The following is a 22,256-nucleotide window of genomic DNA, read 5'->3' as shown; positions in this document are numbered from 1 at the left end:
ATGAATTTCTTAGAATTTATGAAAAATCGACTAAGTCCGAGATGCCTTTAAGCAGGGATGCTGTATTGAGATGAGAGATGAAGAAGATCAAGATTCATCTCCATGCGGCATCCCATACATCTCGCAGCATCCTAACAAATGTTTTTCTTAGAATTTATGAAAAATCGACTAAGTCCGAGATGCCTTTAAGTAGGGATGCTGTATTAAGATGGGAGATGAAGAAGATCAAGATTCATCTCCATGCAGCATCCCATTTATCTCGCAGCATCCTAACATAAGTTTTTCTTAGAATTTATGAAAAATCGACTAAGTCCGAGATGCCTTTAAGTATTGATGCTGTATTAAGATGGGAGATGAAGAAGATCAAGATTCATCTCCATGCAGCATCCCATTCAACTCGCAGCATCCTAACATATTGTTTTCTTAGAATTTATGAAAAATCGACTAAGTCTAAGATGCCTTTAAGTAGGGATGCTGTATTAGGATGGGAGATGAAGAAGATCAAGATTCATCTCCATGCAGCATTCCATTCACCTCGCAGCATCCTAACATATGGTTTTTCTTAGAATTTATGAAAAATCGACTAAGTCCGAGATGCCTTTAAGAAGGGATGCTGTATTTAGATGGGAGATGTAGGAGATCAAGATTCATCTCCATGCAGCATCCCATTCATCTCGCAGCATCCTAACATATTGTTTTCTTAGAATTTATGAAAAATCGACTAAGTCCGAGATGCCTTTAAGTAGGGATGCTGTATTAAGATGGGAGATGGAGAAGATCAAGATTCATCTCCATGCAGCATCCCATTTATCTCGCAGCATCCTAACATATGTTTTTCTTAGAATTTATGAAAAATCGACTAAGTCCGAGATGCCTTTAAGTAGGGATGCTGTTTTAAGATGGGAGATGAAGAAGATCAACATTCATCTCCATGCAGCATCCCATTTATCTCGCAGCATCCTAACATAAGTTTTTCTTAGAATTTATGAAAAATCGACTAAGTCCGAGATGCCTTTAAGTAGGGATGCTGTATTAAGATGGGAGATGAAGAAGATCAACATTCATCTCCATGCAGCATCCCATTTATCTCGCAGCATCCTAACATATGTTTTTCTTAGAATTTATGAAAAATCGACTAAGTCCGAGATGCCTTTAAGTAGGGATGCTGTATTAAGATGGAAGATGGAGAAGATCAAGATTCATCTCCATGCAGCATCCCATTCATCTCGCAGCATCCTAACATATGTTTTTCTTAGATTTTATGAAAAATCGACTAAGTCCGAGATGCCTTTAAGTAGGGATGCTGTTTTAAGATGGGAGATGAAGAAGATCAACATTCATCTCCATGCAGCATCCCATTCATCTCGCAGCATCCTAACATAAGTTTTTCTTAGATTTTATGAAAAATCGACTAAGTCCGAGATGCCTCTAAGTAGGGATGCTGTATTAAGATGGGAGATGAAGAAGATCAGGATTCATCTCCATGCAGCATCCCATTCATCTCCCAGCATCCTAACATATGAATTTCTTAGAATTTATGAAAAATCGACTAAGTCCGAGATGCCTGTAAATAGGGATGCTGTATTGAGATGGGAGATTAAGAAGATCAAGATTCATCTCCATGCAGCATCCCATTCATCTCGCAGCATCCTAACATATGTTTTCCTAAGAATTTATGAAAAATCGACTTAGTCCGAGATGCCTTTAAGTAGGGATGCTGTATTAAGACGGGAGATGAAGAAGATCAAGATTCATCTCGATGCAGCATCCCATTCATCTCCCAGCATCCTAACATATGAATTTCTATGAATTAATGAAAAATCGACTAAGTCCGAGATGCCTTTAAGTAGGGATGCTGTATTAAGATGGGAGATGAAGAAGATCAAGATTCATCTCCATGCAGCATCCCATTCATCTCGTAGCATCCTAACATATGAATTTCTTAGAATTTATGAAAAATCGACTAAGTCCGAGATGCCTTTAAGTAGGGAGGCTGTATTAAGACAGGAGATGAAGAAGATCAAGATTCATCTCCATGCAGCATCCCATTCATCTCGCAGCATCCTAACATATGAATTTCTATGAATTTATGAAAAATCGACTAAGTCCGAGATGGCTTTAAGTAGGGATGCTGTATTAAGATGGGAGATGTAGGAGATCAAGATGCATCTCCATGCAGCATCCCATTCATCTCGCAGCATCCTAACATATGAATTTCTATGAATTTATGAAAAATCGACTAAGTCCGAGATGCCTTTAAGTAGGGATGCTGTATTAAGATGGGAGATGAAGAAGATCAAGATTCATCTCCATGCAGCATCCCATTCATCTCCCAGCATCCTAACATATGAATTTCTTAGAATTTATGAAAAATCGACTAAGTCCGAGATGCCTTTAAGTAGGGATGCTGTATTAAGATGGGAGATGAAGAAGATCAAGATTCATCTCCATGCAGCATCCCATTCATCTCCCAGCATCCTAACATATGAATTTCTATGAATTTATGGAAAATCGACTAAGTCCAAGATGCCTTTAAGTAGGGATGCTGTATTGAGATGGGAGATGAAGAAGATCAAGATTCATCTCCATGCAGCATCCCATTCATCTCGCAGCATCCCAACATATGTTTTTCTTAGAATTTATGAAAAATCGACTTAGTCCGAGATGCCTTTAAGTAGGGATGCTGTAATAAGATGGGAGATGAATAAGATCAATATTCATCTCCATGCAGCATCCCATTCATCTCGCAGCATCCTAACATATGAATTTCTTAGAATTTATGAAAAATCGACTAAGTCAGAGATGCCTTTAAGTAGGGATGCTGTATTGAGATGGGAGATGTAGGAGATCAAGATTCATCTCCATGCAGCATCCCATTCATCTCGCAGCATCCTAACATATGTTTTTCTTAGAATTTATGAAAAATCGACTAAGGCCGAGATGCCTTTAAAGAGGGATGCTGTATTGAGATGGGAGATGATGAAGATCAAGAATCATCTCCATGCAGCATCCCATTCATCTCGCAGCATCCTAACATATGTTTTACTTAGAATTTATGAAAAATCGACTAAGTCCGAGATGCCTTCAAGTAGGGATGCTGTATTAAGACGGGAGATGAAGAAGATCAAGATTCATCTCCATGCAGCATCCCATTCATCTCGCAGCATCCAAACATATGTTTTTCTTAGAATTTATTAAAAATCGACTTAGTCCGAGATGCCTTTAAGTAGGGATGCTGTAATAAGATGGGAGATGAATAAGATCAATATTCATCTCCATGCAGCATCCCATTCATCTCGCAGCATCATAACATATGTTTTTCTTAGAATTTATGAAAAATCGACTAAGTCCGAGATGCCTTTAAGTAGGGATGCTGTATCGAGATGGGAGATGAAGAAGATCAAGATTCATCTCCATGCAGCATCCCATTCATCTCGCAGCATCCTAACATATGAATTTCTTAGAATTTATGAAAAATCGACTAAGTCAGAGATGCCTTTAAGTAGGGATGCTGTATTGAGATGGGAGATGTAGGAGATCAAGATTCATCTCCATGCAGCATCCCATTCATCTCGCAGCATCCTTACATATGATTTTCTTAGAATTTATGAAAAATCAACTAAGTTCGAGATGCCTTTAAGTAGGGATGCTGTATTAAGATGGGAGATGGAGAAGATCAAGATTCATCTCCATGCAGCATCCCATTCATCTCGCAGCATCCTAACATATGAATTTCTTAGAATTTATGAAAAATCGACTAAGTCCGAGATGCCTTTAAGTAGGGATGCTGTATTGAGATGAGAGATGTAGGAGATCAAGATTAATCTCCATGCAGCATCCCATTAATCTCCCAGAATCCTAACATATGAATTTCTTAGAATTTATGAAAAATCGACTAAGTCCGAGATGGCTTTAAGTAGGGATGCTGTATTGAGATGGGAGATGTAGGAGATCAAGATTCATCTCCATGCAGCATCCCATTCATCTCGCAGCATCCTAACATATGTTTTTCTTAGATTTTATGAAAAATCGACTAAGTCCGAGATGCCTTTAAGTAGGGATGCTGTATTAAGATGGGAGATGGAGAAGATCAAGATTCATCTCCATGCAGCATCCCATTCATCTCGCAGCATCCTAACATATTGTTTTCTTAGAATTTATGAAAAATCGACTAAGTCCGAGATGCCTTTAAGTAGGGATGCTGTATTGAGATGGGAGATGAAGAAGATCAAGATTCATCTCCATGCAGCATCCCATTCATCTCGCAGCATCCTAACTTATGTTTTTCTGAGAATTTGTGAAAAATCGACTAAGTCCGAGATGCCTTTAAGAAGGGATGCTGTATTAAGATGGGAGATGAAGAAGTTCAAGATTCATCTCCATGCAGCATCCGATTCATCTCGCAGCACCCTAACATATGTTTTTCTTAGAATTTATGAAAAATCGACTAAGTCCGAGATGCCTTTAAGTAGGGATGCTGTATTAAGATGGGAGATGAGGAAGATCAAGATTCATCTCCATGCAGCATCCCATTAATCTCGCAACATCCTAACATATGTTTTTCTTAGAATTTATGAAAAATCGACTAAGTCCGAGATGCCTTTAAGTAGGGATGCTGTATTAAGATGGGAGATGAAGAAGATCAAGATTCATCTCCATGCAGCATCCCATTCATCTCGCAACATCCTTACATATGTTTTTCTTAGAATTTATGAAAAATCGACTAAGTCCGAGATGCCTTTAAGTAGGGATGCTGTATTAAGATGGGAGATGAAGAAGATCAAGATTCATCTCCATGCAGCATCCCATTCATCTCGCAGCATCCTAACATATGTTTTTCTTAGAATTTATGAAAAATCGACTAAGTCCGAGATGCCTTTAAGTAGGGATGCTGTATTAAGATGGGAGATGAAGAAGATCAAGATTCATCTCCATGCAGCATCCCATTAATCTCGCAGCATCCTTACATATAAATTTCTTAAAATTTATGGAAAATCGACTAAGTCCGAGATGCCTTTAAGTAGGGATGCTGTATTAAGATGGGAGATGAAGAAGATCAAGATTCATCTCCATGCAGCATCCCATTCATCTCGCAGCACCCTAACATATGTTTTTCTTAGAATTTATGAAAAATCGACTAAGTCCGATATGCCTTTAAGTAGGGATGCTGTATTAAGATGGGTGATGAGGAAGATCAAGATTCATCTCCGCGCAGCATCCCATTCATCTCGCAGCATCCTAACATATGTTTTTCTTAGAATTTATGAAAAATCGACTAAGTCCGAGATGCCTTTAAGTAGGGATGCTGTATTAAGATGGGAGATGAAGAAGATCAAGATTCATCTCCATGCAGCATCCCATTCATCTCGCAGCATCCTAACATATGTTTTTCTTAGAATTTATGAAAAATCGACTAAGTCCGAGATGCCTTTAAGTGGGGATGCTGTATTAAGATGGGAGATGAAGAAGATCAAGATTCATCTCCATGCAGCATCCCATTCATCTCCCAGCATCCTAACATATAAATTTCTTAGATTTTATGAAAAATCGACTAAGTCCGAGATGCCTTTAAGTAGGGATGCTGTATTAAGATGGGAGATGAAGAAGATCAAGATTCATCTCCATGCAGCATCCCATTCATCTCGCAGCATCCTAACATATGTTTTTCTTAGAATTTATGAAAAAGCGACTAAGTCCGAGAAGCCCTTTAGTAGGGATGCTGTATTAAGATGGGAGATGGAGAAGATCAAGATTCATCTCCATGCAGCATCCCATTCATCTCCCAGCATCCTAACATATAAATTTCTATGAATTTATGAAAAATCGACTAAGTCCGAGATGCCTTTAAGTAGGGATGCTGTATTAAGATGGGAGATGAAGAAGATCAAGATACATCTCCATGCAGCATCCCATTCATCTCCCAGCATCCTAACATATGAATTTCTTAGAATTTATGAAAAATCGACTAAGTCCGAGATGCCTTTAAATAGGGATGCTGTATTAAGATTAGAGATGAAGAAGATCAAGATTCATCTCCATGCAGCATCCCATTCATCTCGCAGAATCCTTACATATGAATTTCTTAGAATTTATGAAAAATCGACTAAGTCCGAGATGCCTTTAAGTAGGGATGCTGTATTAAGATGGGAGATGAAGAAGATCATGATTCATCTCCATGCAGCATCCCATTCATCTCGCAGCATCCGAACATATGAATTTCTATGAATTTATTAAAAATCGACTAAGTCCTAGATGCCTTTAAGTAGGGATGCTGTATTAAGATGGGAGATGTAGGAGATCAAGAATAATCAGCATGCAGCATCCCATTCATCTCGCAGCATCCTAACATATGTTTTTCTTAGAATTTATGAAAAATCGACTAAGTCCGAGATGCCCTTAAGTAGGGATGCTGTATTGAGATGGGAAATGAAGAAGATCAAGATTTATCTCCATGCAGCATCCCATTCATCTCGCAGCATCCTAACATTTGTTTTTCTTAGAATTTATGAAAAATCGACTAAGTCCGAGATGCCTTCAAGTAGGGATGCTGTATTAAGATGGGAGATGGAGAAGATCAAGATTCATCTCCATGCAGCATCCCATTCATCTCGCAGCATCCTAACATATGAATTTCTTAGAATTTATGAAAAATCGACTAAGTCCGAGATGCCTTTAAGTAGGGATGCTGTATTAAGATGGGAGATGAAGAAGATCAAGATTCATCTCCATGCAGCATCCCATTCATCTCGCAGCATCCTAACATATGAATTTCTAAGAATTTATGAAAAATTGACTATGTCCGAGATGCCTTTAAGTAGGGATGCTGTATCGAGATGGGAGATGAAGAAGATCAAGATTCATCTCCATGCAGCATCCCATTCATCTCGCAGCATCCTAACATATGTTTTTCTTAGAATTTATGAAAAATCGACTAAGTCAGAGATGCCCTTAAGTAGGGATGCTGTATTAAGATGGGAGATGAAGAAGATCAAGATTCATCTCCATGCAGCATACCATTCATCTCGCAGCATCCTAACATATGTTTTTCTTAGAATTTATGAAAAATCGACTAAGTCCGAGATGCATTTAAGTAGGGATGCTGTATTAAGATGAGAGATGTAGGAGATCAAGATTCATCTCCATGCAGCATCCCATTCATCTCGCAGCATCCTAACATATGAATTTCTAAGAATTTATGAAAAATCGACTAAGTCCGAGATGCCTTTAAGAAGGGATGCTGTATTGAGATGGAAGATGTAGGAGATCAAGATTCATCTCCATGCAGCATCCCATTCATCTCGCAGCATCCTAACATATGAATTTCTAAGAATTTATGAAAAATCGACTAAGTCCGAGATGCCTTTAAGTAGGGATGCTGTATTGAGATGGGAGATGTAGGAGATCAAGATTCATCTCCATGCAGCATCCCATTCATCTCGCAGCATCCTAACATATGAATTTCTAAGAATTTATGAAAAATCGACTAAGTCCGAGATGCCTTTAAGAAGGGATGCTGTATTGAGATGGGAGATGTAGGAGATCAAGATTCATCTCCATGCAGCATCCCATTCATCTCGCAGCATCCTAACATATGAATTTCTATGAATTTATGAAAAATCGACTAAGTCCAAAATGCCTTTAAGTAGGGATGCTGTATTGAGATGGGAGATGTAGGAGATCAAGATTCATCTCCATGCAGCATCCCATTCATCTCCCAGCATCCTAACATATGAATTTCTAAGAATTTATGAAAAATCGACTAAGTCCGAGATGCCTTTAAGAAGGGATGCTGTATTAAGATGGGAGATGAAGAAGATCAAGATTCATCTCCATGCAGCATCCCATTCATCTCGCAGCATCCTAACATATGAATTTCTAAGAATTTATGAAAAATCGACTAAGTCCGAGATGCCTTTAAGAAGGGATGCTGTATTGAGATGGAAGATGTAGGAGATCAAGATTCATCTCCATGCAGCATCCCATTCATCTCGCAGCATCCTAACATATGAATTTCTAAGAATTTATGAAAAATCGACTAAGTCCGAGATGCCTTTAAGAAGGGATGCTGTATTGAGATGGGAGATGTAGGAGATCAAGATTCATCTCCATGCAGCATCCCATTCATCTCGCAGCATCCTAACATATGAATTTCTAAGAATTTATGAAAAATCGACTAAGTCCGAGATGCCTTTAAGTAGGGATGCTGTATTGAGATGGGAGATGTAGGAGATCAAGGTTCATCTCCATGCAGCATCCCATTCATCTCGCAGCATCCTAACATATGAATTTCTATGAATTTATGAAAAATCGACTAAGTCCAAGATGCCTTTAAGTAGGGATGCTGTATTGAGATGGGAGATGTAGGGGATCAAGATTTATCTCCGTGCAGCATCCCATTCATCTCGCAGCATCCTAACATATGAATTTCTTAGAATTTATGAAAAATCGACTAAGTCCGAGATGCCTTTAAGTAGGGATGCTGTATTAATATGGGAGATGAAGAAGATCAAAATTCATTTCCATGTAGCATCCCATTCATCTCCCAGCATCCTAACATATGTTTTTCTTAAAAGTTATGAAAAATCGACTAAGTCCGAGATGCCTTTAAGTAGGGATGCTTTATTGAGATGGAAGATGAAGAAGATCAAGATTCATCTCCATGCAGCATCCCATTCATCTCGCAGCATCCTAACATATGAATTTCTATGAATTTATGAAAAATCGACTAAGTCCGAGATGCCTTTAAGTAGGGATGCTGTATTAAGATGGGAGATGTAGAAGATCAATATTCATCTCCATGCAGCATCCCATTCATCTCCCAGCATCCTAACATATGTTTTTCTTAGAATTTATGAAAAATCGACTAAGTCCGAGATGCCTTTAAGAAGGGATGCTGTATTAAGATGGGAGATGTAGAAGATCAAGATTCATCTCCATGCAGCATCCCATTCCTATCGCAGCATCCTAACATATGTTTTTCTTAGAATTTATCAAAAATCGACTAAGTCCGAGATGCCTTTAAGTAGGGATGCTGTATTGAGATGGGAGATGAAGAAGATCAAGATTCATCTCATTGCAGCATCCCATTCATCTCGCAGCATCCTAACAGATGTTTTTCTTAGAATTTATGAAAAATCGACTAAGTCCGAGATGCCTTTAAGTAGGGATGCTGTATTAAGATGGGAGATGAAGAAGATCAAGATTAATCTCCATGCAGCATCCCATTTATCTCGCAGCATCCTAACAGATGTTTTTCTTAGAATTTATCAATAATCGACTAAGTCCGTGATGCCTTTAAGTAGGGATGCTGTATTCAGATGGGAGATGAAGAAGATCAAGATTCATCTCCATGCAGCATCCCATTCATCTCGCAGCATCCTTACATATGATTTTCTTGGAATTTATGAAAAATCGACTAAGTCCGAGATGCCTTTAAGAAGGGATGCTGTATTGAGATGGGAGATGAAGAAGATCAAGATTCATCTCCATGCAGCATCCCATTCATCTCGCAGCATCCTTACATATGAAATTCTTAGAATTTATGAAAAATCGACTAAGTCCGAGATGCCTTTAAGTAGGGATGCTCTATTAAGATGGGAGATGAAGAAGATCAAGATTCATCTCCATGCAGCATCCCATTCATCTCCCAGCATCCTAACATATGAATTTCTATGAATTTATGAAAAATCGACTAAGTCCGAGATGCCTTTAAGTAGGGATGCTGTATTAAGATGGGAGATGTAGGAGATCCAGATTCATCTCCATGCAGCATCCCATTCATCTCCCAGCATCCTAACATATGAATTTCTTAGAATTTATGAAAAATCGACTATGTCCGAGATGCCTTTAAGTAGGGATGCTGTATTAAGATGGGAGATGAAGAAGACCAAGATTCATCTCCATGCAGCATCCCATTCATCTCGCAGCATCCTAACATATGAATTTCTATGAATTTATGAAAAATCGACTAAGTCCGAGATGCCTTTAAAAAGGGATGCTGTATTGAGATGAGAGATGTAGGAGATCAAGATTCATCTCCATGCAGCATCCCATTCATCTCGCAGCATCCTAACATATGTTTTTCTTAGAATTTATGAAAAATCGACTAAGTCCGAGATGCCTTTAAATAGGGATGCTGTATTGAGATGGGAGATGAAGAAGATCAAGATTCATCTCCATGCAGCATCCCATTCATCTCGCAGCATCCTAACATATGAATTTCTTAGAATTTATGAAAAATCGACTAAGTCCGAGATGCTCTTAAGTAGGGATGCTGTATTAAGATGGGAGATGAAGAAGATCAAGATTCATCTCCATGCAGCATCATATTCATCTCGCAGCATCCTTACATATGTTTTTCTTAGAATTTATGAAAAATCGACTAAGTCCGAGATGCCTTTAAGTAGGGATGCTGTATTAGGATGGGAGATGTAGAAGATCAAGATTTATTTCCATGAAGCATCCCATTCATCTCGCAGCATCCTAACATATGTTTTTCTTAGAATTTATGAAAAATCGACTAAGTCCGAGATGCCTTTAACTAGGGATGCTGTATTAAGATGGGAGATGAAGAAGATCAAGATTCATCTCCATGCAGCATCCCATTCATCTCGCAGCATCCTAACATATGTTTTTCTTAGAATTTATGAAAAATCGACTAAGTCCGAGATGCCTTTAAGTAGGGATGCTGTATTAAGATGGGAGATGAAGAAGATCAAGATTCATCTCCATGCAGCATCCCATTCCTATCGCAGCATCCTAACATATGTTTTTCTTAGAATTTATCAAAAATCGACTAAGTCCGAGATGCCTTTAAGTAGGGATGCTGTATTGAGATGGGAGATGAAGAAGATCAAGATTCATCTCATTGCAGCATCCCATTCATCTCGCAGCATCCTAACAGATGTTTTTCTTAGAATTTATGAAAAATCGACTAAGTCCGAGATGCCTTTAAGTAGGGATGCTGTATTAAGATGGGAGATGAAGAAGATCAAGATTAATCTCCATGCAGCATCCCATTTATCTCGCAGCATCCTAACAGATGTTTTTCTTAGAATTTATCAATAATCGACTAAGTCCGTGATGCCTTTAAGTAGGGATGCTGTATTCAGATGGGAGATGAAGAAGATCAAGATTCATCTCCATGCAGCATCCCATTCATCTCGCAGCATCCTTACATATGATTTTCTTGGAATTTATGAAAAATCGACTAAGTCCGAGATGCCTTTAAGAAGGGATGCTGTATTGAGATGGGAGATGAAGAAGATCAAGATTCATCTCCATGCAGCATCCCATTCATCTCGCAGCATCCTTACATATGAAATTCTTAGAATTTATGAAAAATCGACTAAGTCCGAGATGCCTTTAAGTAGGGATGCTCTATTAAGATGGGAGATGAAGAAGATCAAGATTCATCTCCATGCAGCATCCCATTCATCTCCCAGCATCCTAACATATGAATTTCTATGAATTTATGAAAAATCGACTAAGTCCGAGATGCCTTTAAGTAGGGATGCTGTATTAAGATGGGAGATGTAGGAGATCCAGATTCATCTCCATGCAGCATCCCATTCATCTCCCAGCATCCTAACATATGAATTTCTTAGAATTTATGAAAAATCGACTATGTCCGAGATGCCTTTAAGTAGGGATGCTGTATTAAGATGGGAGATGAAGAAGACCAAGATTCATCTCCATGCAGCATCCCATTCATCTCGCAGCATCCTAACATATGAATTTCTATGAATTTATGAAAAATCGACTAAGTCCGAGATGCCTTTAAAAAGGGATGCTGTATTGAGATGAGAGATGTAGGAGATCAAGATTCATCTCCATGCAGCATCCCATTCATCTCGCAGCATCCTAACATATGTTTTTCTTAGAATTTATGAAAAATCGACTAAGTCCGAGATGCCTTTAAATAGGGATGCTGTATTGAGATGGGAGATGAAGAAGATCAAGATTCATCTCCATGCAGCATCCCATTCATCTCGCAGCATCCTAACATATGAATTTCTTAGAATTTATGAAAAATCGACTAAGTCCGAGATGCTCTTAAGTAGGGATGCTGTATTAAGATGGGAGATGAAGAAGATCAAGATTCATCTCCATGCAGCATCATATTCATCTCGCAGCATCCTTACATATGTTTTTCTTAGAATTTATGAAAAATCGACTAAGTCCGAGATGCCTTTAAGTAGGGATGCTGTATTAGGATGGGAGATGTAGAAGATCAAGATTTATTTCCATGAAGCATCCCATTCATCTCGCAGCATCCTAACATATGTTTTTCTTAGAATTTATGAAAAATCGACTAAGTCCGAGATGCCTTTAACTAGGGATGCTGTATTAAGATGGGAGATGAAGAAGATCAAGATTCATCTCCATGCAGCATCCCATTCATCTCGCAGCATCCTAACATATGTTTTTCTTAGAATTTATGAAAAATCGACTAAGTCCGAGATGCCTTTAAGTAGGGATGCTGTATTAAGATGGGAGATGAAGAAGATCAAGATTCATCTCCATGCAGCATCCCATTCATCTCGCAGCATCCTAACATATGTTTTTCTTAGAATTTATGAAAAATCGACTCAGTCCGAGATGCCTTCAAGTAGGGATGCTGTATTGAGATGGGAGATGTAGAAGATCAAGATTCATCTCCATGCAGCATCCCATTCATCTCGCAGCATCCTAACATATGATTTTCTTAGAATTTATGAAAAATCGACTAAGTCCGAGATGCCTTCAATTAGGGATGCTGTATTGAGATGGGAGATGAAGAAGATCAAGATTCATCTCCATGCAGCATCCCATTCATCTCGCAGCATCCTAACATATGTTTTGCTTAGAATTTATGAAAAATCGACTAAGTCCGAGATGCCTTTAAGTAGGGATGCTGTATTAAGATGGGAGATGAAGAAGATCAAGATTCATCTCCATGCAGCATCATATTCATCTCGCAGCATCCTTACATATGTTTTTCTTAGAAATTAAGAAAAATCGACTAAGTCCGAGATGCCTTTAACTAGGGATGCTGTATTAATATGGGAGATGGAGAAGATCAAGATTCATCTCCATGCAGCATCCCATTCATCTCGCAGCATCCTAACATATGAATTTCTATGAATTTATGAAAAATCGACTAAGTCCGAGATGCCTTTAAGTAGGGATGCTGTATTGAGATGGGAGATGTAGGAGATCAAGATTCATCTCCATGCAGCATCCCATTTATCTCCCAGCATCCTAACATATGAATTTCTTAGAATTTATGAAAAATCGAATAAGTCCGAGATGCCTTTAAGTAGGGATGCTGTATTAAGATGGGAGATGTAGGAGATCAAGATTCATCTCCATGCAGCATCCCATTCATCTCGCAGCATCCTAACATATGTTTTTCTTAGAATTTATGAAAAATCGACTAAGTCCGAGATGCCTTTAAGTAGGGATGCTGTATTAAGATGGGAGATGAAGAAGACCAAGATTCATCTCCATGCAGCATCCCATTCATCTCCCAGCATCCTAACATATGTTTTTCTTAGAATTTAGTCGATTTTTCATAAATTCTAAGCAAAACATATGTTAGGATGCTGCGAGATGAATGGGATGCTGCATGGAGATGAATCTTGATCTTCTTCATCTCCCATCTCAATACAGCATCCCTACTTAAAGGCATCTCGGACTTAGTCGATTTTTCATAAATTCTAAGAAAATCATATGTTAGGATGCTGCGAGATGAATGGGATGCTGCATGGAGATGAATCTTGATCTTCTACATCTCCCATCTCAATACAGCATCCCTACTTGAAGGCATCTCGGACTGAGTCGATTTTTCATAAATTCTAAGAAAAACATATGTTAGGATGCTGCGAGATGAATGGGATGCTGCATGGAGATGAATCTTGATCTTCTTCATCTCCCATCTTAATACAGCATCCCTACTTAAAGGCATCTCGGACTTAGTCGATTTTTCATAAATTCTAAGAAAAACATATGTTAGGATGCTGCGAGATGAATGGGATGCTGCATGGAGATGAATCTTGATCTTCTTCATCTCCCATCTTAATACAGCATCCCTAGTTAAAGGCATCTCGGACTTAGTCGATTTTTCATAAATTCTAAGAAAAACATATGTTAGGATGCTGCGAGATGAATGGGATGCTTCATGGAAATAAATCTTGATCTTCTACATCTCCCATCCTAATACAGCATCCCTACTTAAAGGCATCTCGGACTTAGTCGATTTTTCATAAATTCTAAGAAAAACATATGTAAGGATGCTGCGAGATGAATATGATGCTGCATGGAGATGAATCTTGATCTTCTTCATCTCCCATCTTAATACAGCATCCCTACTTAAGAGCATCTCGGACTTAGTCGATTTTTCATAAATTCTAAGAAATTCATATGTTAGGATGCTGCGAGATGAATGGGATGCTGCATGGAGATGAATCTTGATCTTCTTCATCTCCCATCTCAATACAGCATCCCTATTTAAAGGCATCTCGGACTTAGTCGATTTTTCATAAATTCTAAGAAAAACATATGTTAGGATGCTGCGAGATGAATGGGATGCTGCATGGAGATGAATCTTGATCTCCTACATCTCTCATCTCAATACAGCATCCCATTTTAAAGGCATCTCGGACTTAGTCGATTTTTCATAAATTCATAGAAATTCATATGTTAGGATGCTGCGAGATGAATGGGATGCTGCATGGAGATGAATCTTGGTCTTCTTCATCTCCCATCTTAATACAGCATCCCTACTTAAAGGCATCTCGGACATAGTCGATTTTTCATAAATTCTAAGAAATTCATATGTTAGGATGCTGGGAGATGAATGGGATGCTGCATGGAGATGAATCTGGATCTCCTACATCTCCCATCTTAATACAGCATCCCTACTTAAAGGCATCTCGGACTTAGTCGATTTTTCATAAATTCATAGAAATTCATATGTTAGGATGCTGGGAGATGAATGGGATGCTGCATGGAGATGAATCTTGATCTTCTTCATCTCCCATCTTAATAGAGCATCCCTACTTAAAGGCATCTCGGACTTAGTCGATTTTTCATAAATTCTAAGAATTTCATATGTAAGGATGCTGCGAGATGAATGGGATGCTGCATGGAGATGAATCTTGATCTTCTTCATCTCCCATCTCAATACAGCATCCCTTCTTAAAGGCATCTCGGACTTAGTCGATTTTTCATAAATTCCAAGAAAATCATATGTAAGGATGCTGCGAGATGAATGGGATGCTGCATGGAGATGAATCTTGATCTTCTTCATCTCCCATCTGAATACAGCATCCCTACTTAAAGGCATCACGGACTTAGTCGATTATTGATAAATTCTAAGAAAAACATCTGTTAGGATGCTGCGAGATAAATGGGATGCTGCATGGAGATTAATCTTGATCTTCTTCATCTCCCATCTTAATACAGCATCCCTACTTAAAGGCATCTCGGACTTAGTCGATTTTTCATAAATTCTAAGAAAAACATCTGTTAGGATGCTGCGAGATGAATGGGATGCTGCAATGAGATGAATCTTGATCTTCTTCATCTCCCATCTCAATACAGCATCCCTACTTAAAGGCATCTCGGACTTAGTCGATTTTTGATAAATTCTAAGAAAAACATATGTTAGGATGCTGCGATAGGAATGGGATGCTGCATGGAGATGAATCTTGATCTTCTACATCTCCCATCTTAATACAGCATCCCTTCTTAAAGGCATCTCGGACTTAGTCGATTTTTCATAAATTCTAAGAAAAACATATGTTAGGATGCTGGGAGATGAATGGGATGCTGCATGGAGATGAATATTGATCTTCTACATCTCCCATCTTAATACAGCATCCCTACTTAAAGGCATCTCGGACTTAGTCGATTTTTCATAAATTCATAGAAATTCATATGTTAGGATGCTGCGAGATGAATGGGATGCTGCATGGAGATGAATCTTGATCTTCTTCATCTTCCATCTCAATAAAGCATCCCTACTTAAAGGCATCTCGGACTTAGTCGATTTTTCATAACTTTTAAGAAAAACATATGTTAGGATGCTGGGAGATGAATGGGATGCTACATGGAAATGAATTTTGATCTTCTTCATCTCCCATATTAATACAGCATCCCTACTTAAAGGCATCTCGGACTTAGTCGATTTTTCATAAATTCTAAGAAATTCATATGTTAGGATGCTGCGAGATGAATGGGATGCTGCACGGAGATAAATCTTGATCCCCTACATCTCCCATCTCAATACAGCATCCCTACTTAAAGGCATCTTGGACTTAGTCGATTTTTCATAAATTCATAGAAATTCATATGTTAGGATGCTGCGAGATGAATGGGATGCTGCATGGAGATGAACCTTGATCTCCTACATCTCCCATCTCAATACAGCATCCCTACTTAAAGGCATCTCGGACTTAGTCGATTTTTCATAAATTCTTAGAAATTCATATGTTAGGATGCTGCGAGATGAATGGGATGCTGCATGGAGATGAATCTTGATCTCCTACATCTCCCATCTCAATACAGCATCCCTTCTTAAAGGCATCTCGGACTTAGTCGATTTTTCATAAATTCTTAGAAATTCATATGTTAGGATGCTGCGAGATGAATGGGATGCTGCATGGAGATGAATCTTGATCTCCTACATCTTCCATCTCAATACAGCATCCCTTCTTAAAGGCATCTCGGACTTAGTCGATTTTTCATAAATTCTTAGAAATTCATATGTTAGGATGCTGCGAGATGAATGGGATGCTGCATGGAGATGAATCTTGATCTTCTTCATCTCCCATCTTAATACAGCATCCCTTCTTAAAGGCATCTCGGACTTAGTCGATTTTTCATAAATTCTTAGAAATTCATATGTTAGGATGCTGGGAGATGAATGGGATGCTGCATGGAGATGAATCTTGATCTCCTACATCTCCCATCTCAATACAGCATCCCTACTTAAAGGCATCTCGGACTTAGTCGATTTTTCATAAATTCATAGAAATTCATATGTTAGGATGCTGCGAGATGAATGGGATGCTGCATGGAGATGAATCTTGATCTCCTACATCTCCCATCTCAATACAGCATCCCTTCTTAAAGGCATCTCGGACTTAGTCGATTTTTCATAAATTCTTAGAAATTCATATGTTAGGATGCTGCGAGATGAATGGGATGCTGCATGGAGATGAATCTTGATCTCCTACATCTCCCATCTCAATACAGCATCCCTACTTAAAGGCATCTCGGACTTAGTCGATTTTTCATAAATTCTTAGAAATTCATATGTTAGGATGCTGCGAGATGAATGGGATGCTGCATGGAGATGAATCTTGATCTCCTACATCTTCCATCTCAATACAGCATCCCTTCTTAAAGGCATCTCGGACTTAGTCGATTTTTCATAAATTCTTAGAAATTCATATGTTAGGATGCTGCGAGATGAATGGGATGCTGCATGGAGATGAATCTTGATCTCCTACATCTCTCATCTTAATACAGCATCCCTACTTAAATGCATCTCGGACTTAGTCGATTTTTCATAAATTCTAAGAAAAACATATGTTAGGATGCTGCGAGATGAATGGTATGCTGCATGGAGATGAATCTTGATCTTCTTCATCTCCCATCTTAATACAGCATCCCTACTTAAGGGCATCTCTGACTTAGTCGATTTTTCATAAATTCTAAGAAAAACATATGTTAGGATGCTGCGAGATGAATGGGATGCTGCATGGAGATGAATCTTGATCTTCTTCATCTCCCATCTCGATACAGCATCCCTACTTAAAGGCATCTCGGACATAGTCAATTTTTCATAAATTCTTAGAAATTCATATGTTAGGATGCTGCGAGATGAATGGGATGCTGCATGGAGATGAATCTTGATCTTCTTCATCTCCCATCTTAATACAGCATCCCTACTTAAAGGCATCTCGGACTTAGTCGATTTTTCATAAATTCTAAGAAATTCATATGTTAGGATGCTGCGAGATGAATGGGATGCTGCATGGAGATGAATCTTGATCTTCTCCATCTCCCATCTTAATACAGCATCCCTACTTGAAGGCATCTCGGACTTAGTCGATTTTTCATAAATTCTAAGAAAAACAAATGTTAGGATGCTGCGAGATGAATGGGATGCTGCATGGAGATAAATCTTGATCTTCTTCATTTCCCATCTCAATACAGCATCCCTACTTAAGGGCATCTCGGACTTAGTCGATTTTTCATAAATTCTAAGAAAAACATATGTTAGGATGCTGCGAGATGAATGGGATGCTGCATGCTGATTATTCTTGATCTCCTACATCTCCCATCTTAATACAGCATCCCTACTTAAAGGCATCTAGGACTTAGTCGATTTTTAATAAATTCATAGAAATTCATATGTTCGGATGCTGCGAGATGAATGGGATGCTGCATGGAGATGAATCATGATCTTCTTCATCTCCCATCTTAATACAGCATCCCTACTTAAAGGCATCTCGGACTTAGTCGATTTTTCATAAATTCTAAGAAATTCATATGTAAGGATTCTGCGAGATGAATGGGATGCTGCATGGAGATGAATCTTGATCTTCTTCATCTCTAATCTTAATACAGCATCCCTATTTAAAGGCATCTCGGACTTAGTCGATTTTTCATAAATTCTAAGAAATTCATATGTTAGGATGCTGGGAGATGAATGGGATGCTGCATGGAGATGTATCTTGATCTTCTTCATCTCCCATCTTAATACAGCATCCCTACTTAAAGGCATCTCGGACTTAGTCGATTTTTCATAAATTCATAGAAATTTATATGTTAGGATGCTGGGAGATGAATGGGATGCTGCATGGAGATGAATCTTGATCTTCTCCATCTCCCATCTTAATACAGCATCCCTACTAAAGGGCTTCTCGGACTTAGTCGCTTTTTCATAAATTCTAAGAAAAACATATGTTAGGATGCTGCGAGATGAATGGGATGCTGCATGGAGATGAATCTTGATCTTCTTCATCTCCCATCTTAATACAGCATCCCTACTTAAAGGCATCTCGGACTTAGTCGATTTTTCATAAAATCTAAGAAATTTATATGTTAGGATGCTGGGAGATGAATGGGATGCTGCATGGAGATGAATCTTGATCTTCTTCATCTCCCATCTTAATACAGCATCCCCACTTAAAGGCATCTCGGACTTAGTCGATTTTTCATAAATTCTAAGAAAAACATATGTTAGGATGCTGCGAGATGAATGGGATGCTGCATGGAGATGAATCTTGATCTTCTTCATCTCCCATCTTAATACAGCATCCCTACTTAAAGGCATCTCGGACTTAGTCGATTTTTCATAAATTCTAAGAAAAACATATGTTAGGATGCTGCGAGATGAATGGGATGCTGCGCGGAGATGAATCTTGATCTTCCTCATCACCCATCTTAATACAGCATCCCTACTTAAAGGCATATCGGACTTAGTCGATTTTTCATAAATTCTAAGAAAAACATATGTTAGGGTGCTGCGAGATGAATGGGATGCTGCATGGAGATGAATCTTGATCTTCTTCATCTCCCATCTTAATACAGCATCCCTACTTAAAGGCATCTCGGACTTAGTCGATTTTCCATAAATTTTAAGAAATTTATATGTAAGGATGCTGCGAGATTAATGGGATGCTGCATGGAGATGAATCTTGATCTTCTTCATCTCCCATCTTAATACAGCATCCCTACTTTAAGGCATCTCGGACTTAGTCGATTTTTCATAAATTCTAAGAAAAACATATGTTAGGATGCTGCGAGATGAATGGGATGCTGCATGGAGATGAATCTTGATCTTCTTCATCTCCCATCTTAATACAGCATCCCTACTTAAAGGCATCTCGGACTTAGTCGATTTTTCATAAATTCTAAGAAAAACATATGTTAGGATGCTGGGAGATGAATGAGATGCTGCATGGAGATGAATCTTGATCTTCTTCATCTCCCATCTTAATACAGCATCCCTTCTTAAAGGCATCTCGGACTTAGTCGATTTTTCATAAATTCTAAGAAAAACATATGTTAGGATGCTGCGAGATGAATAAGATGCTGCATGGAGATGAATCTTGATCTTCTTCATCTCCCGTCTTAATACAGCATCCCTACTTAAAGGCATCTCGGACTTAGTCGATTTTTCATAAATTCTAAGAAAAACATATGTTAGGATGCTGCGAGATGAATGGGATGCTGCATGGAGATGAATCTTGATCTTCGTCATCTCCCATCTTAATACAGCATCCCTACTTAAAGGCATCTCGGACTTAGTCGATTTTTCATAAATTCTAAGAAAAACATATGTTAGGATGCTGCGAGATGAATGGGATGCTGCATGGAGATGAATCTTGATCTTCTTCATCTCCCATCTCAATACAGCATCCCTACTTAAAGGCATCTCGGACTTAGTCGATTTTTCATAAACTCTAAGAAATTCATATGTAAGGATGCTGGGAAATGAATGGGATGCTGCATGGAGATGAATCTTGATCTTCTTCATCTCCCATCTCAATACAGCATCCCTTATTGAAGGCATCTCGGACTTAGTCGATTTTTCATAAATTCTAAGAAAATCATATGTTAGGATGCTGCGAGATGAATGGGATGCTGCATGGAGATGAATCTTGATCTTCTTCATCTCCCATCTTAATACAGCATCCCTACTTAAAGGCATCTCGGACTTAGTCGATTTTTCATAAATTCTAAGAAAAACATATGTTAGGATGCTGCGAGATGAATAAGATGCTGCATGGAGATGAATCTTGATCTTCTTCATCTCCCATCTTAAAACAGCATCCCTACTTAAAGGCATCTCGGACTTAGTCGATTTTTCATAAATTCTAAGAAATTCATATGTTAGGATGCTGGGAGATGAATGGGATGCTGCATGGAGATGAATCTTGATCTTCTTCATCTCCCATCTTAATACAGCATCCCTACTTAAAGGCATCTCGGACTTAGTCGATTTTTCAGGAATTCATAGAAATTCATATGTTAGGATGCTGGGAGATGAATGGGATGCTGCATGGAGATGAATCTTGATCTTCTCCATCTCCCATCTTTATACAGCGTCCCTACTTGAAGGCATCTCGGACTTAGTCGATTTTTCATAAATTCGAAGTAAAACATATGTTAGGATGCTGCGAGATGAATGGGATGCTGCATGGAGATGAATCTTGATCTTCTTCATCTCCCATCTTAATACAGCATCCCTACTTAAAAGCATCTCGGACTTAGTCGATTTTTCATAAATTCTAAGAAAAACATATGTTAGGATGCTGCGAGATGAATGGGATGCTGCATGTAGATAAATCTTGATCTTCTTCATCTCCCATCTCAAAACAGCATCCCTTCTTGAAGGCATCTCGGACTTAGTCGATTTTTCATAAATTCTAAGAAAAACATATGTTAGGATGCTGCGAGATGAATGAGATGCTGCATGGAGATGAATCTTGATCTCCATCATCTCCCATCTTAATACAGCATCCCTACTTAAAGGCATCTCGGACTTAGTCGATTTTTCATAAATTCTAAGAAATTCATATGTTAGGATGCTGAGAGATGAATGGGATGCTGCATGTAGATAAATCTTGATCTTCTTCATCTCCCATCTCAAAACAGCATCCCTACTTAAAGGCATCTCGGACTTAGTCGATTTTTCATAAATTCTAAAAAAAAAACATATGTTAGGATGCTGCGAGATGAATGGGATGCTGCATGGAGATGAATCTTGATCTTTTTCACCTCCCATATTAATACAGCATCCCTACTTAAAGGCATCTCGAACTTAGTTGATTTTTCATAAATTCTAAGAAAATCATATGTTAGGATGCTGCGAGATGAATGGGATGCTGCATGGGGAAGAATCTTGATCTTCTTCATCTCCCATCTTAATACAGCATCCCTACTTAAAGGCATCTCGGACTTAGTCGATTTTTCATAAATTCTAAGAAAAACATATGTTAGGATGCTGCGAGATGAATGGGATGCTGCATGTAGATAAATCTTGATCTTCTTCATCTCCCATCTCAAAACAGCATCCCTACTTAAAGGCATTTCGGACTAAGTCGATTTTTCATAAATTCTAAGAAAAACATATGTTAGGATGCTGCGAGATGAATGGGATGTTGCATGGAGATGTATCTTGATCTCCTACATCTCCCATCTCAATACAGCATCCCTACCTAAAGGCATCTCGGACTTAGTCGATTTTTCATAAA

This window comes from Anopheles coustani (assembly GCF_943734705.1).
Source record: "Anopheles coustani chromosome X unlocalized genomic scaffold, idAnoCousDA_361_x.2 X_unloc_60, whole genome shotgun sequence".
Taxonomy (NCBI): domain Eukaryota; kingdom Metazoa; phylum Arthropoda; class Insecta; order Diptera; family Culicidae; genus Anopheles; species Anopheles coustani.
The sequence above is the reverse complement of the archived record's forward strand: the minus strand, read 5'-3'. Positions refer to the sequence as shown.